This window comes from Zonotrichia albicollis, chromosome 2, assembly GCF_047830755.1.
Source record: "Zonotrichia albicollis isolate bZonAlb1 chromosome 2, bZonAlb1.hap1, whole genome shotgun sequence".
In the NCBI taxonomy this organism is placed as follows: Eukaryota; Metazoa; Chordata; class Aves; order Passeriformes; family Passerellidae; genus Zonotrichia; species Zonotrichia albicollis.
This window is the reverse complement of record NC_133820.1, coordinates 54,728,219-54,745,494: the sequence shown is the minus strand read 5'-3', so window position 1 is coordinate 54,745,494 and position 17,276 is coordinate 54,728,219.

The following is a 17,276-nucleotide window of genomic DNA, read 5'->3' as shown; positions in this document are numbered from 1 at the left end:
GCTGCTCCTCAGCCTGCTTTCTGCTTCTTCCAAGCAATTTCTAGATCTGAAGCATCAACTTCCCAGCAGCAGCTGTCTGAGAAGCACAGTAGGAAGAAGTTACTTGTTTGGGTCTTTACACCTGATAAGAATAATTCTTTTTGGCACAGACTCTCCCTATGGATGCCTCCATAGACATGCCTGCTCTTTCTGTAGCTGTTCCTCTGCCGGTGCTTTCTCCTGGTCTCTATTTCACACGCTTCTTCAAAGCCTGACCAAAACACAAGGTTGACAACAAGACAATGACTTACACAAACACAGCTGAAACATGAAGGGAAAAGTTGCTCACCTCAGGAATGAAGGCCATGGAGGAAACTGGGGGATGACACTCATTGTAATAATGTCAAGGTCCCCTAAAAACACTGCAGGAGGCACACTAAAGTGACTGTAACAGAGACACTAGTGAAATAGAGATGTCATGACCCAAGGATCCAGGGGAACAGATGAACTGGAACATTGTCCTCTTTATGCCTCCTGTGAAGGAGAGAATATTTTTCGGGGTAACTTTTAAAACTGACACATATTACAACTTTTATAAGAAATAAGAAAGTTTCTAAGTTTTCTCATTCCTAAGACTGGATGACCCAGACACAGGAGCTGGAGTCATGTGATGCCAGTTATGTGAGTTGCACAGTCAGTATGATTATGTATGAGATTTAAACAAACTATGCATAGATATTTTAGAAATTTTTAGATGACCCTTGAAATTTTACATTACACCAAAAAATTGCCTAATTCATTAGCATAAAATAGATTAATATCTGAAATGCAAAGCCATCAAATATCAGATAAAAACTTTTATTCCATTTACCTTGGAGCTCAAGTGCCAGACTAAAATCATTACCTTCATTCATGCCAGTGAGTTTTCAAAGAGAAATTATATCCTTTATTCAACTGTGCACGTCACACTGCTTTGGAGAAGAGATTCAGCAACATTAGAAGTAATGAGCAGGTTTAGAAGTGAGTGACTAAGGTAACATGCATGCAGAAATGATTGCAAAAATGTTGCTCTGCGTGTGCATCCAGACAGAGCACTAACATTAAGACACAAAACTAGTGCTTGTCTTCCAAAGCATGTGGTCATGTGGTGGGTAAGTGGAAAAAATCATAATTTTTGTCAAAATATCTCCACTGCTTGTTTTCTTGGCCCACTACTGATTTTTACAAAAGGTACCTGCTTGGCATTTCTGCAGTTGCTTTCTCATTTTCTCTGAATGACATAGCTGCCTGTCCCTTCTCAGAGTAGCTAGGTAGCCACTAGGAAAAAAAAGAAAAAGAGAGAAGAAAAATATAAAAGGATCATTCTAATATATCTAAGAATACAGATATAACTCTTACAAGACAATATTCTTCATGTTTTTCCTTGGCTCATCTGCCAGCCCACTGTATGTGGAATAGATGCAGTGAATCATAGAAAGTCTTATAAAACTGAATTTCTCTGCGACATTTTACACTTATTTTTGCCAGCTTCTTAAAAATTAGAGGGATAGAACAGCCCTCAAAATCCTGCATGTCTTCAAACACACACATTGCCACATGTGTATGCCACCTTTCCTTGTAATATTTTCCAAGGCTGGAAATGTGGAAAAGCATTCTCTATGTAGATAGCATTTTTTTGCTCCTTCAGACTCCTGAAGGAGATTTGGGCTGATTTCACAGAGTTCAAATGGATATGTTTCAGACATTAACCATTTAGGTTCTTTACATTATAACTTCTCTTGGTAAGAAAAGGTGGAATACATTGCTAGATTTAAGACAAAATATCACAATACATACAATGCTCCCTATGCTTAATTTATTTTATAGATATAAAATTAGCAGATATACCTGCTGTTCTCCATGTCAATAAAATACAGCTTTAAATTCAACCAGTTAGACCTTACTGTAAACATGATCCATGTCAGTAGTTCATTTTTACTTGAATTCCTTTAGAATAAAGTGCATTATTTAAGTTTATAACACCCAGTTCTTGAGAAAGAAAGAAAGAAAGAAAGAAAGAAAGAAAGAAAGAAAGAAAGAAAGAAAGAAAGAAAGAAAGAAAAAGAAACAGAAGCACATTCCCATGATAAAAAGGATCTCACTATTTTAAACAAAAATTTCACCACATGAGTCCATGCAATTAAAGTTCAGCATACTTTAAGCTATAAATGCTTGAAAGGTGCTTTCAATATGCAAAGGAAGACCAACCTAAAAAAAAAACAAAAAACAAAAGAAAAATAGGGCAGATAATTATAATAGGACCTGTCAGACTACTAATAATTTGAAAGGAAACAAATTTTTCATGAAAAGTCAAAAAAAATCTCTGTGTATCTTTGAAGCTAGTACTTGTGATCAGTAACTTTCTTTACTTTCTTCAACTCTTCATAGTGTAATATCAGGAGTTGTAATGGAACCCCTTCATCATACACTGTCTCAAAAATTGCTAATTATGAAAAATATATGGATAATCCCAGTGAATTAATCTCGAGTTTGATTTGAGGTTCATATCAAGAATATTCTTAATGACCACACTAAATATTCCAAACTCTCCCTGTCAGCAGGGGGGTACTTGGCTAGAGATGCACACAGCTTTCACATGACTGGAAGTCCCCTGGTGAAAGTCTCAAACAGATGTATAAGACTTATGAGGGCACATTTTCATGAGACTGAACTTTTAACATTATTTTTGATGCTTGTGTTACTGAATGATCCAGACATATAAATTAAATTATTTAAAATGTTTCTTTTTTCATAATATAGATGCAGTCTCTGGAGTCACCAATCATAAACACTCATATCCAAATCCACCCCCCACAATGCACTTTTCACAAATGTCCAAGGACACCAACTCAACATTGCAATAATATCTTTTCTGCCTTTGCTTCCTTCCCTTCCCTCAAAGGGCTCAAAACAATCCAAAATTCTCTTGCAACCTTTGACTGTGAGATTTTTTTGTTGGGTTTTGTCGTTATTATTTTCCCTATGTACAAGTCCAAACTAGACACTGTCCCACTTAATTCCATTACAGTGGCTAATTATTACAACAACAATCAATAAAAGCCCAGAATCCTTCTAACATACTGCCCTTGAAATGAGAGGCAACAACCTCTCACTGAGGTTCCAAACAGGAACAATACTAATGCACTTCGAGATGGAAAATCACTCCTGGGTTTCAATCTCTCTTTTATTAAAGAGAATAACTGATGTATGTTTGCTCCAGTTTCTTGAGAGTATACAATTACAGACAATACTGTATCGCACACAGGAAAGAGTGAGAGATAAACACCTCACTTTGTTTACCAGGGTAGATGTACCATTCTCAAATAAGTTTCATTCTCAAGAAGTATAATGAGATACAGGTGCACAGATCTATTGCTGCCCCCTCTAACATTAGGTTGACAGATACATGCCCTGCCTACTTGCATTCTGAGAAGATCATAAAGTGTTTTGCTACACTTAACGCATGAAGTTACTGCCATGCTAATTATGAACACACCTTTTTATCAGCTTGAAGTGGAAAGCTGAATCTGTGCCTGCATGTGAGCAATTAGGTGGAGTGGCACGGGACCAGGCAGTGTCATCACTCGATGGATGAAGTGTGAAGGCACGCAGCTCAGCCTGTGCTCCTGTGTCCTGAGCCAAGGACATACACCTCAGGAAGATAAAGTCAAGCAAAATGAAATGAATGACTGCCTCCAGAATGATGAGGAATTGAAAATCTCTGCCCCAGCAGATATGTCCAAGGAGGAATAAATACGTGCTGTGGATTTTTGTGATAAGGGCTTTTTGTAAATGACTTTGCTCCTGGTTTGCACAGAGCTAGAATGGAGTGATTTTAAAAGCCGAAGTGTATATCTGCTATAATACCCAAGTCAATTACAGCTCTAACTCACTTGAGAGAGCTGACAGCAGAGGGTGTGGGCTCAGGTACCTGTCTGAATACCATTGGTTTTGTCATCATGACCACTAGACACAAAATAAAGGAAATCTTAATCATGCTAAGCCAACAAGTTGATTGTAAGTAATGGGGGGCACACAGCGAGGCAATCTGGCCAGTCATCATTAATGTTAATCACTAAAACTCAACCTCCACAGTCATCCTCAGACACAATAAAGTATCACAAGATATTCCAGTGAGGGGCAGATGCAAAGACTACCTTCACCTGTAAAATGTAAATATTTTGAAGAATAAAGTCCTTGAGCTGCTAAGTTTGCTGAAGGACGATCAGCATGTACCCTTCCATGGACTGTGGGAGGCACAGTGGAGGCTGACAAGGCATGGTATATTTGAATTTCACTCCCATGTCTTCAATACTTCCTAGTACTAAACAACTTTTTATACATAACACTTACAGAGAAGATTTAGGCTTCATAGATGTTTTCTTTATCTCTGATACTGGAAAAACATTTGCTTACTGTTCCATTCTGTACACACATAGGATCATTCTTTCTTAAAGGAGGATGAATATTTTTTAAAGATAACTGAATAGCTACCAAGGAAGTTTATTTTCCCTCTGTGTAAAAGACAAATGCTTTACTTCTGGAAATGATTAAGTAAGTAAGTTCAAGTAGAACTTAGTTCCACTCCTTGACGTAGTCAAAATTGTCTACTTCTTGCATTGGTTTGCTCAGCATCTTAATGCTGAGCAAAATTAAGATCCCTGTTTTGTTCTTTGTCTCTCTTTGTTGCTTTTACACACAGACTAAATTAAGAGATACGAATTATTCAGGTACATACAACATACATATTTGAAAGCTTCTGTTGTAATTGTTGCTATGTGGAACGGCAGAAAATTTTAAAGTATATTTATGCGTACTTACTTGCTCTGTGAGTCAATAGAGCTCCAGTTACATATACAATAAAATCAGAAGTGTTAGCATTTTCCTGGACCAAAGCATATATTTTAGTTTTAATGGTACTCTTTCTATTTCACCTATATTCTTATTTTAATATTAATTTTTAACTTACATGGCTTTAGTTATGGAAAGAGCCTTATAAGAGAAGGGAAACATACAAAGGAAAAAACCTGGACTACACACAGTTAAAATTTTCAAATTTTGCACTTATTGAAAAATCAATACAGGAGATTATTATTGTATTGCTTTCTGGAAGCACTGGTCTTCAAGCCTAGGCACATCTCCTTCATGGCAAAAAACTGTTAAGTAATTTTATCATAAAAGATACTGTAGGATGGTGTGCAGTAACTAAGGAACCAATTTTAGTAACACAAAAACAAATGTTGGAGGAAAACCAGGACTGAAATATGAAAATCATTTTTGGGCATGATAATTTCTGTCAGAGCTTGCTGCAATTTAAAAAGAAACTCATTGATGATGATGATCATAATGATGATGATAATAATGATGATTATTACACTTTAATATGAACTGATAAGGATCTGATTTTCTATTGCATGAGTTGGACTACTCATGCAATAGATGAAGTCTTTGTTCAACTACAAAGTGTGGACACATTATAAAATAAAATATCAGTATAATCTCTTCCCATCTTCATATTTAAGTCTATATACCACAGTCCTGTGAAATTTAGGATAAATGACAGAATAATTTATTCTTTTTTAAACATTCAGAATATGAGTAGCTAAAGATTAATCCTGTGCTTTGGTTGGTTTTCATTCAAACCACTGGTTTCCAGTACATAGGTCTTTTGGTAGAATGATTGTGATATACTTGTGAGACAGTTGTGGTATTCTCAAAAGCAGTCTACCACTTATCTATTTTACATAACATTTCTATAATTATATCTGAATACTTCACTGTCTTCAGCATATAGTAGAACAATAAAAAAGGGGGAAAAAAAGGTTTAAAAGAGGTCTTAAGAGGTCACTTAAAGTACTTTATCGAAAAGACTGTGTTTTTTCTGACATGTTTGTATTAGAAGTTTCTGATGTATCTTCCTTATTCTTCCTATACAATTGATTCAACCTTTTAACTGCATTTAGATTTAAAAGTGATTTCTTAACTTCCCTACCAAAAAGTGCTTCATGGCAATATAAATTTACTTTTTCATGTCTTGTCACTTATGATTATAGAAAAAACATTTACTCCTCTTTGTAAGAGGAGTAACCATTTATGTAGTTGAAGCACCATGAAGTTCAGTACAGGGAGATGGCAAGTCCTGCCCTTAGGGAGGAATAAACCCAGGCAAAAGGACAGGCTAGGGGCAGCTGGCTAGAAATCAGTTCTGCAGTGGAGGACCCAGGGGTCATGGTGGTCACGGCTGAAGGTGGTTATCTTTTCTTAAGACTGATTCAGTTTGTTCATGCTGTACATACACCATGTTCTGAATCCTGTGTTCAGGATTTTCTCTCTTCTCTGGACCATCCTGGAGGAAAATATCTTGAATTAAATATAGCTGAGGTCTGTCTCCAGACAGAATGAATGGCTTCATGTATCTGACATGATATAAACCTCAATAACAGTTTTTTGATTTGTTTTTTTTTATTTTTTCCTTAAGTGTGGTGTGACAGATACTAACCCAGAGACATTGTTTCCTCCTGAACCTTTACTGTGTAAGATGTGCAAAGGAGTTGAAGAATTGTGAGTGCAGGGGAAGAGAAGTCAAGAGGATCCCCTCACTCCGTGTACTGGTAGAAAATGAACTCCCCTAAGGGCAAGGGCTACCATTGATTCTACAAATTTGAGTGCCTTTCTTCTGCTGACACCACTACAACTGAAACACAGAGTTTCATTCCCTTTGCTCATTCTCCCTGACATTCCTTGTTTCCCTTCTTCAAGACTTACCTCTGAAATGCTGAGAGTGATACAGATTAGTCTTCTAGGTTAAAAGTGGCAAATAAAGCACTCTGTCACATTCAGAAAAAGTTCACCTACTGCTTGTATAAAGGTTTGCTTCCTATTACACTATCACCAGCATAACATGTGGGATACTAGCCCCAGATATTCATAATTCAGGGAATTCCTGAGATGGACAGGTTTTTCATGTGTATGGGAAACTTCAAATGGTTAATATTTCATGAATTTGTCCAAACGCTTCCTGAGCACAGGTAAACTCTTAGCAGGAGTAATATCTGGTGACAAGGCATTCACCATATGTAGCATATGTACATTACATACTCTTGTACTTTTATTTTTTTATTTATTTTTTGCATCTGGTGTGCTCATGTGCTGGAAGAGGGACTGATCATCCAGTTTGTAATAATCTTCTCCAGAGCCGTACCTTTGTGGCTTTGCTGGAAGGGGACCAAGCTGTTGCTAAGTCAAGGTCAAGAGTGACCTTTCAAGAAAGAGGCAAGCAAACAGGTATGAAATGACATAGAGTTTTCTAGAACCCATCCACTACGGATAAAATCACTAAAATGCTACAATCCTAAAGGAAAAAAATAGGACAGATAAAGACATTGCTACAAGGTAATGTTGAATATATGGAATAAATGAAGTTCCGTATACAAATAGGGTTAGAAAGAAATTCAAGGGCTGATACACAACTTACTGCATGCAAGCTGGAAGCCTAAATACAAAAATGGGAGTATTGCTCCGGGTGGAACAAAAGTATGTTGGAAACTTGGAGGAAGACAAATAGTAGGACACACTGTTACCAGAATACAACATATGTAAGGAACTTAAATCTGGAAAGTATAAACCTTTTAAAATGCCAGCCCTTATGTTTCCCTCTGTTTCCAGAAACAAATACTTAATTTCAGATTCATTTTTTTCCCCCATATAGCGCAATAGATGTCAAACTCTGTTATAGTGGGATGGGACCATGTTTTGAATTGTTAGCACGAGGTATAATAGCAAAAGTGGTAGAAGAATGTGACTCCAAAATTATTGCTTCTTCAGAAGGACATATTTCTAATTGCAAATATGTTGGCTTCTATTTCCTTTAAATGGGACACAGCTGCTTTATGCAAGTCAAACCTTTTTTTAGGAACATAGAAAATGGGAGAAAACAAAGAATTACTGCTTGAAGGAGACTAACTTTACTTTTAGACCTAGAGAGCATGACTACAATTTCAAGCCTTTACCAGCTAAGTTGAATTTGGCTGAAGGGTGTGTTTCAGACCTGAAACTCCCTCAGATACTCTTACTATGTAGCATATGCACATGAAATAATAGGGAGATTTTCTTAACTGATCCTGAATGAAAGATAACTTGGAAAAAAAAAGAGAAAATAGAAGTGTCAAACAGTCATTTGAAAGAGATTCCAGAGGAGAACATTAATCTCAAAGAAAAATAATTGGAGGGGATTAATTGATTCACAAATTGGTCAAAATAATGACAGAGCCAGAAAGATTGTGGAGATCTCATGAAATACATGTATGGACCCTAGTAGCAGTGATGCCTTGCTGAACTACTCTTAGTGAATTAGGAGTAATGAACCAAAGGATGTTTTTCAGCCTCAATCACAGGTATTAACTTATCCTATACTTTTTCTTTTAGAAATAGATGGTTGCAAAGGGCCTTAAAAACCTTTCTGCAGTTGCTGTGCTTGTTATGCTTGTGTATCTAAATATAGTAGTGAGAACTGAATTTTTTCTACACAGGGAAACAAGAATCTATAAAAGAATGAATTGATGACCAAGTGACCAATTGACTGAAAAAGGAACATTCACAGGATACGTTCCAAATCTCCTGTTCCAATAAAAATATTGTATTATGGATTAGAAATAAATGTTATGAAACTAATGGTCTGTTAAATATTTTTTGCCCAAATATGGGAAAAGAGAGATCTTTGCTGAGCAAGCTTTACATCCAGGGAAAGGAAGAAAAAATTGATAACACTGACCATGCTGTACCTGCATTCTTTATAGATAAAGGAAAAGATATTACTTAAGTTGCTAACACAATCTTTAGAAAGGTAATATATAAAAAAAGAAAGTAAAGACATTTATGTTCAACTGAGGAGAGATGTGTGAACCAGAAGTCAAAAAATGGATAAAGAGGAACAAAAAGGGTCAGATACTGAGGAGATAACAGTTATCAATTCTATCAAGAAATGTTTTTGCCTAAATTTTTGACCTTCATTTATCATTGTTAAATTATTTTTCTTTTAGCTGTTCAGTCATTTGCTATTTTTAAAGTTAAATTTGAAGAATAAAGACAAGAGAGGGGAAAAAAATAACAGCAAGAGCTCTTTCTGTTGCTGTTCTCATTTTATCTTTTTCTCCATGTATTTTGTGGGTCTGTTTTTGTATTACTGAAGCAGTTCTGAATTCTAATGATAAAGCACTTGGCTCAAACCCCACATGTGCAATAATAGGCTTAGTTACTCAGTACTTGTCCAGAATCTCAGAGAATTTCAAACCTTAACATATTTGAAAGCAGTGCATATCTTATCCATGGTTTAAAACAATAAAGAAGAAAGTGTATGCCAGAACATGGAAGTTGTAACTTGATTTCAAAATACTTAAAGCAGGAGAGACTGATTATTTTTTTTCAAAAAACAAAACAAAAATAAGTTGGAAAGTGAAGAAAAGGAAATAGAAGCATTATCAGAAGGGAATATGTCTGGCTAATACAGCACTTGGGTATGCTGCCATTCAAAGGGCAATGAAGAAGCTGGATAAATGGGCAGGCAGGGCACCATGAAATTCCATACAGGGAGATGCCAAGTCCTGCCCTTAGGGAGGAATAAGCCCAGGCTCCAGCAAAGGCCAGGGGCAGCTGGCTTGAAATCAGCTCTGCAGTGAAGGACCCAGGGGTCATGGTGGACAAGTTAAACATGATCCAGCAATATGTCCTTGCTGTAAAGAGGGGAAATGGCATCCTGCCCCCATCATATCTTGGTGTCTGGGGTTGCTCCTTTCATGTGCAGGAATTTGCCCTTCCCCTTGTTGGACATCATGAGGTTCTGCCTGCTCTTTTCTCCAGCCTGACCAGGTCCCTCTGGGAGGCAGCACAACCCTCTGGTGTATTGTTCCTCCCAGCAACCAAAGCAGGGAGCTGCATTCTGAAATCATGCCAGATCCTGAATTTCAGGGAGCTGATGGCATCTGGGGTGACAAGCAGCACCCTGTGCAACACTCTCCCTGGGTAGCTCTGAAGCAGATTATTCTCACACAATATGTCAGACATGCTCTCTGACATACCAGATCATATGCAGAGGTTAGATATTTGTCCATTCTGTGGGAAGAAGTCATACTTAAAAAAGCTAGGACTAACTGCATCTGATCTGTAGGAGACTAAGTTCCTTTTAGTTACTGGCAATGACTTTTAAGCCAAAACAGCAAAGAAGCTTCTATGACTAGAGGCAAAATGTGAACCAGTTCAGGTAATTCACTTCTACTCCATCTGTTGATTGAGCAGCTTTTTTGAAAATCTCCTTCAGCCCATAAAGCAAAGCATGCGGAATTGAGAAATTCACCTGGAGGCAATCCCCTTCTGCCTGCAACCAGACCATTACCTGCCATAACCTCCACCTAGTTACAAGGTGCACAGGTGGCCAAGGTGTGCGACTCAGCCACCCTCTCTCCCCAGCAATTTAAAGTCAAGTATCCTCAGCATCATGGTGCTCTTGGTCCTCTGCACAATAAACAGAATCTTTAATAACTCTGAGTTACTAAAACAATGTTGTATAGAAAACAGTGCAAGGATTAAAAACAACAGTGCCAATGCTGATTAGGGTTAGCCAAGGTTTTCTCATTCATACAACTAAGGGGACATATGGGAAATGTCATCTTGTCAAAGCAGATTCTTTGCTTCTAAAAGTTTTGTGAAACATCAAAGCCAAGTAAAATAATAGCTGCATGCAACAAATGTGAAGTACAAGAGCTTCAGATATGCTATCTTTTTTGCTGCCTGACAGGGGCTGCAGTAAGAATGCATGCAAAATTAAATCTACTGTGATTTCTATTGTCAAGCTGTTAGTCTGACTCTTCTTCTGAGACATTATTCTAATTTTTGTATGAAAGATAGAGAAAAAAAGCATTTAAGATATGTTTTTTAAATAAAAGGGTTTTTATTTAAACAGCACAGAAAACCTTGGAATTGAAAATATTAACTGGAAAAAAATGATGCTTCATAAAAGCTTGAAACATTGCTCTTCTTATGGATGCAGCTGGACTTCCTTCCTGTAGTCTGCAGGTTTGAATTAGACGAGAGTCAACAATTGTGATTGTTAATTACTGCTTGTACATAGACCTCTCTTAAATGTGATGATTCTATACAAATAATAGAAGAGGCTTTTCACCCTCTGTGTTAGGACTCACCTAAGAAAGAGCCATATTTAGCATTGTTGCTAAAGTGGTTACATGTATGTATGCCATAAATATAACACTCAGGTATTTTCAGTGGCTCCTGGACTCTCTTAGGAACACAAAAGTAATTTTGAGGAGACAAACAAAAGCTAGTGGGAGGGACTCACAGACAGAGATGGACATCTGCTTACCAGGAGAATGTGTAACAGGTTTTTATTATTCTAATGAGAGAAGAAGCAAGGCACTGAAAAGCGTGTTAGATTCAAAATCTGAATGATCTGTTTGAGTTTTAAGTCTTGAATTTCTTTGTGTATTTTTCATTATTGTTGGATTCTCTGTTCATAGATCCTCAAATAAAGGAAAGACAAGTAGCTGAAATGTAGACAGAGCCAGAGGTTTTGTCTCTATTTCTGAGTCTCTACCTCCAAAACATGAAAAAAGCGAGATATGCAAGGGCAGAGGTTTTCTCTTTGTAATCTGGGTTATCCCATGCCAGATGACCCATCCCTTTGGGCTGTGGATTCTGTTTTTCAGCCATATTCTTTTTCTTCCTTTTGTTTGTATGTGTTTTGGTGAGGGTTTTTTTTTTTTTTTCATTTGTTTCCCATTTAATCTGACAGAACACAGCCAAAAACACCAGTCACCTTTAACAAGTGCAACCTTTGTGTTGGACACAATCATATCTGCTGGCAAGCCTAACAGGAAGGCAAAGATGGGTTTTAGGATGTGTATGGACCTTCAGAAGTTCAAGCCGCATGTGAGATTGTTCCACAAGATCAACAGGGAAGCTGAGCTGGCTTGGAACTTCTGGGTGATGTGAATCTCTGAGCTTGAGGGAGCACATCAGTAGACTGTGCTAAGACTGGCAATACCCTGGTGAAGCAGTGGAACTCCTTGGGACCGGTTTTCACCTTTTGTGAACCACAACTGGAGCTCTCTTCTTCCCTCACCTCTCTTGAATATGTAATGTCTATCCTGTGGCCCTTGAAGGTTTTCTGGCTGGATCAGAAAGACTAGACATATCTCTATTACAGGAATACCAACCACTGTAGACCAACAGCTTCTCAGTGATTTTAAGGACTGAAAATAATGCAACTTCAATGCAATATTTAGGACTGCTCTTATTATTACACAGTCTTACTTCTTAACTGAGGCCATGGTTTGAGTAGATAACTACTACACAAAAAACTATCTTTTAATTGTTCCTGACATAAATTGCAAGAATGGTGAGAAAACTAATTATTATTAATCATAGAGTATAAACTTGTTTGAATTACTTATGATTTGACTCTCAGTCTGAAGGGCTTGTAAGGATTTGTTTTTCTACCAGCCCTTTCTTTTAGTTGTGTGGTGGAATATGGAAGGCAGGGTCACCAAGAGAAACTGGGACTGTTTAGGGCCTGTAGATGGCATTATGACATTACTGCATTTCTGTTGACTAGCTCTGAACACATTAAAAATTATAAAGTACCAAGAGGTCATGAAGGTGTATAGCAGCTGTGTCACAGCTGATGAAGTTACATGACTGCCAACCAGCATCATTTAAATCCCTTAAAATATATCAGGTGCAATGCTTAGCTGCAGTTCAGTGTAGTAAGTGAATGCCATATAAACTATGAGTAATGTACTGAGTAATGCAATCTAACTGTTTCTCAGGAGAATTTGGCTGTGGTTTTAGTCAACTAAGATTAGCAATTGGCAAATCAAAACTGGAAGCCTTTGTGTAGTCAACAGTGGAAAAAGTCAAGACGTGCCTTAGGGCCTTCACTGTCCTGGAATGTAGAAAGAAAAATGACCTGGCTACATTACGCTATTGATATTATGTCCTGGAAGTACCAAAGATATGTCACTAGAATATTATTGCTCTTTTTTCTTTTTTTTTTTTTTTCTTCTCAGAATGCAGGGCAGAAAATGAAGATGCAGCTGAAACTGGAAATATATACTTAAGGAAGTGTAGGATTCAGCTAGCATGCTCTCCTTCCTTCTGTGAATTAAGTTTCAGGTCAGTAGTCTGTAACAAATCCTCCATTCCAGTGGGAGACAAGCTAGTGCATTACAACACAGAAACTAGACTAGACTAGCTTTTAAAGTGCTTGTAAAAATGAGATTGTATCTACCAGGATACATAAAAGTATTCAACACATTAAATCAATAATATTTTTCTGACATTAATCTATCCTTTCTTATTTAAAGGACATACCCTTTCAGCAGAGATCAGCTAGCCTAAAATTACCCTCAGCAAGCACAGTAAACGCTGAAATAATCATTATGATCTGAGATGAAAATTGTACTGTAGAGCTTATGTAGATCAAAAAGGTTTCTTTTATGTTCCAAATATGTTTATAGTTTTCTAGAATTCCTTGCTATAGTGTTAAGAGTTGAAATTTTAAGCAGAATTATGTCAAGTATGACTGGGGAGTAATGGAACGGCTTACCACAGGGAATTAAAGGCAGCATATCAAACTGACTGTTCTTCAGCTGTAATTTTGAGGTTGCACACATTGAACAGGGGTTATTTTGTATCAATCACAGGCATGTTTATATGATGCAGACCTGCTCCTATGGTCTAGTTTTCTACCAGAAGAAAAATCCTATCCTTATGCTTTTTGATAAGGTCAGTGATAATGTGTCATAAGAATTAAATTGTCCTGTTGAGCCAGAACCTGAGCAAAATAAAACTGTCGATGACAACAGAATCATTAGTGTCCTGCTGTGGGAAAAAAACCCCCATCTTCCATAGATTAGGTGACTGTTAATCAGAAGTTGTATCTGTACTGCATATAGACACTTGTCTATATAAAACATTTATATTTTCAATATTTCCATAGAAGATTTTGACAAGATTAGGTTTACCTCAGATTACTTTTTTTCCCTGGTGTCCTTTGAGCCATGTCTCCCGTGTGACAAGATGCTCTTGAAACTCTTAGAGCTTTCTGTGCCTTTGAAACATGGACTTGCATTCCTGGTTAACACACAGAGAACTGCAGCAATGAACTCCGCAGGGGCATGGATCCATAAGAATGAGCAAATTGCTTTTAGGAGAGACCTGAGAAACACACCTCTGTACAACAGTAAGCACAATCCATCCTCCATTCACCACAGCGGCTCCTTATGGAGTGCTGAATAGGCAGAGCAGAACTTGCATCTGTCTGTCTTAGCAGCTCGGTTGGCTTTTTCATATCCAGCTGTCTGTCTTGCATTTGTGATGAAACATCACTTCTTATGGACAATATCTGGAATCTTAAACAGAATTTTCTTGGTTTAGTTCAATGTGGATTCTTTTGCTGGCTAATAGGTTAGAAATACATATTCATTACAATATGGGATATAACTAGAGTGAAGGGAAAAGCACACTCAAGAGAGTTGTATTTGATTTTGCTTGTATTGACACCATAAATGACTATAGCTGTTAGAAGCCTGCTTTGGCTATTACTCATTTTATGCATTTTAGGAAAACTGTTATGAAATGTTCAGTGCAATTTTCTTCTCAGACAGAACGTTAGTAAATGTTTTGCTGTGAGAAATGGAGTTTGCCTGCATGATAGAGAGTGACTGTGCCTGAGCATGGTGATTGTGTCTTAATGCTATGTTTCTTGTGGTGCTACTTAGCTGAAATACAGCTGAGTTTTGTGATCCAGATCTGGCACTGAACAACACTGCTTCTCTGCTGTCTATGAATCTGTGCAATTTAAACAGTGGAGCATGAGTTTTCCAAGTTCAAAACCATTTATATCAAGAAGTCATTTTCCTAGGTCAAATACAACTGTAACAATTAAGTAGTGTATACAGAACTGTATATAACAGTTCTTGCACACTCGCACATGCTCTGGATGACTTCAGTGTTGAATACTTAGAGGATCCACTCTTAAATTTGTTATGAATATATTCTAATGATAATTTTATTACCTCTCTAAGAGCATGCCTTCATTTAGAACAATGAAGCAGGCGTTCATGAATGAGTAATAATTAGACTGAGGTATTTAGTCTCTGCTTCTAATAAGAGACATAGAAAATAAGACATTTACTAATAATTATAGGGAAGCAATCTAAACAGTTTAAAACCATTGGGAAACTGGGGAGAACGAGGTCTAAAATTACTAGTGCTGCCTTTAGTGTTAAATGACTTGAAATTCTAGCAATATCTGAGAGGTTCCGTCCTTCTTTAGATTTTATCAGTTTCTTCTTCCCCTTCTTCCTCTGCTGTCTGCAGCCTAGAAGTCAATGTGGTGGGGGAAATCTTCAGCTCCTGCCACTCAGTGACAGCAGTTCAAGTGAGTGGCAGTATCCCCACTGCCTATAATGGATGACATTTATCTTTGGTAGTGGGTGGTTGCAAAAATGCAAACATAAAACCTCTTATAAGTTTTTTTCTTGGGTTTCCCCAGTGCTGTCTTGATAACTTCTGCCAATTTGTTGTGCCACCATGGTCACTTGAGCTGAGTCTGACTGGTTATCATATTTATTGTGTTTCTGCTGCAAAGCACTCCTCCATAACCATAGCCAGGCACTGTCGGACAGAGACCAGGAACAGGGATCCTTGAAATTAGAGATGTTCTACTGTACAGTCTCTGAAAGCAGCAAACATCACTGACTGCCTCCTTGTCTCCCCCGCCACAGCTCACGTATGGTGTGTGGGCCTTCACTTCACAAAGCAACGAACCCTGAGATCTGCAAATCCACCAAGCAGCAAAAAATGTGAGTTAAAGCAACAGTACCTAAAGAGCAGAACTTTGAAACTTTTTGTGCAGAGAAAAAAAAACTTCCCAGAAATATATCCCTTCCCCAGCACATGTTTTCAAGCCCCTGGGGAAAGATAAAAGTTTTGGGGTACTACTGGTGACATGGGCAAAACACAGGGCCTGGCACAGACCTTGAGCATGGTCATATTAAAACCGTGGGCTGTTGGACACATTAAAAAAAGGCCGGCAGGCTTTCTAAAAGAGTTAATTTTCAAGGCATGAATTGAGTCTTTTCCTCTCAAAATATTGACTTCAGACTCCAGAATTGCCTGAAACTCATTCCTAAGTAAGATGTGGAACCTTAAAAGAGGGTCAGTACAGTATTCCTCTCTAGAATATAGAGAATAACTATTTTCATAAAAATTTAGAACCACAAAATGGCTGAGGTTGTAACCTCTGGATGTCATTTGGTCTACCTCCCCTGTTCAAGCAGTGCCACCTCAAGCAGGCTTCTCAGGACCACGTCAGATGTGTTTTGAATTTCTGCGAGGATGAAGAGTCCACCATCTCTCCGGCAACCTGCGTCACTTCTTGGTCACTCTCACAGAAAAAAATTGTTTCCACGTGTTCAGGATTTTCTCCCATATTGACTTTACTTTCTTCAGAGATGTTTACATTTTCTAAGAACAGAGGCATATTTACTTTTGCAAACATAGATAGAGGCAAATATAGACCATGAAATGACAGATTGATGACTGGAGAAATTATCAGATTGAGAGCTCACTACAGACTTTGCTGTCAGGTGCACTCAAAGGAAGGATGTCCCTTTTCTCTAGATCTCCCCACACGTCCAGTCCTCAAAAACATTCAGGTGAATAGCCTTCATTTAGCTCCTCATCTTCCTTTTCTAGCACCAAGACTGTGCAGAGCTGGTTTCTTCCTGTCTTTCCTGGGGTTTTCATTGTTATTACAAGCTCCTGCTTTCAATTTTGGGAATGGCTACAGAAGGGAATGAGACCCATCAGAGGTCAGACACATACAGCAGCCACTTGCCAGCTTTTAACTTAGGTTGTAAAAGACAGTCTCTCTCACTGACATATTATTCAGCTTCCTATGTCTTTTTAATACAACTTCATGACAGTATCATCCTCCTTTGGGTATTTTTGTGAGTTTAGTGAACTGACTGCCAACAAAATCCCACTTTCTTCCCCCACCAAGTTAGAAAAAGGAATGAAGCTGCTGGAGCAGATCTGTAGGCTGCTTTTCAGGCACAAGTTAAAGTACAAGACATGCTATTTGAATATAAGAAATAAACTTTTCTTTTTTTTATTGTGAGGGTGGTCAAACACTAGAGATTGGTATAGAAAGGCTTTGGAGATGTTGAAAGTCTGACTGGAGA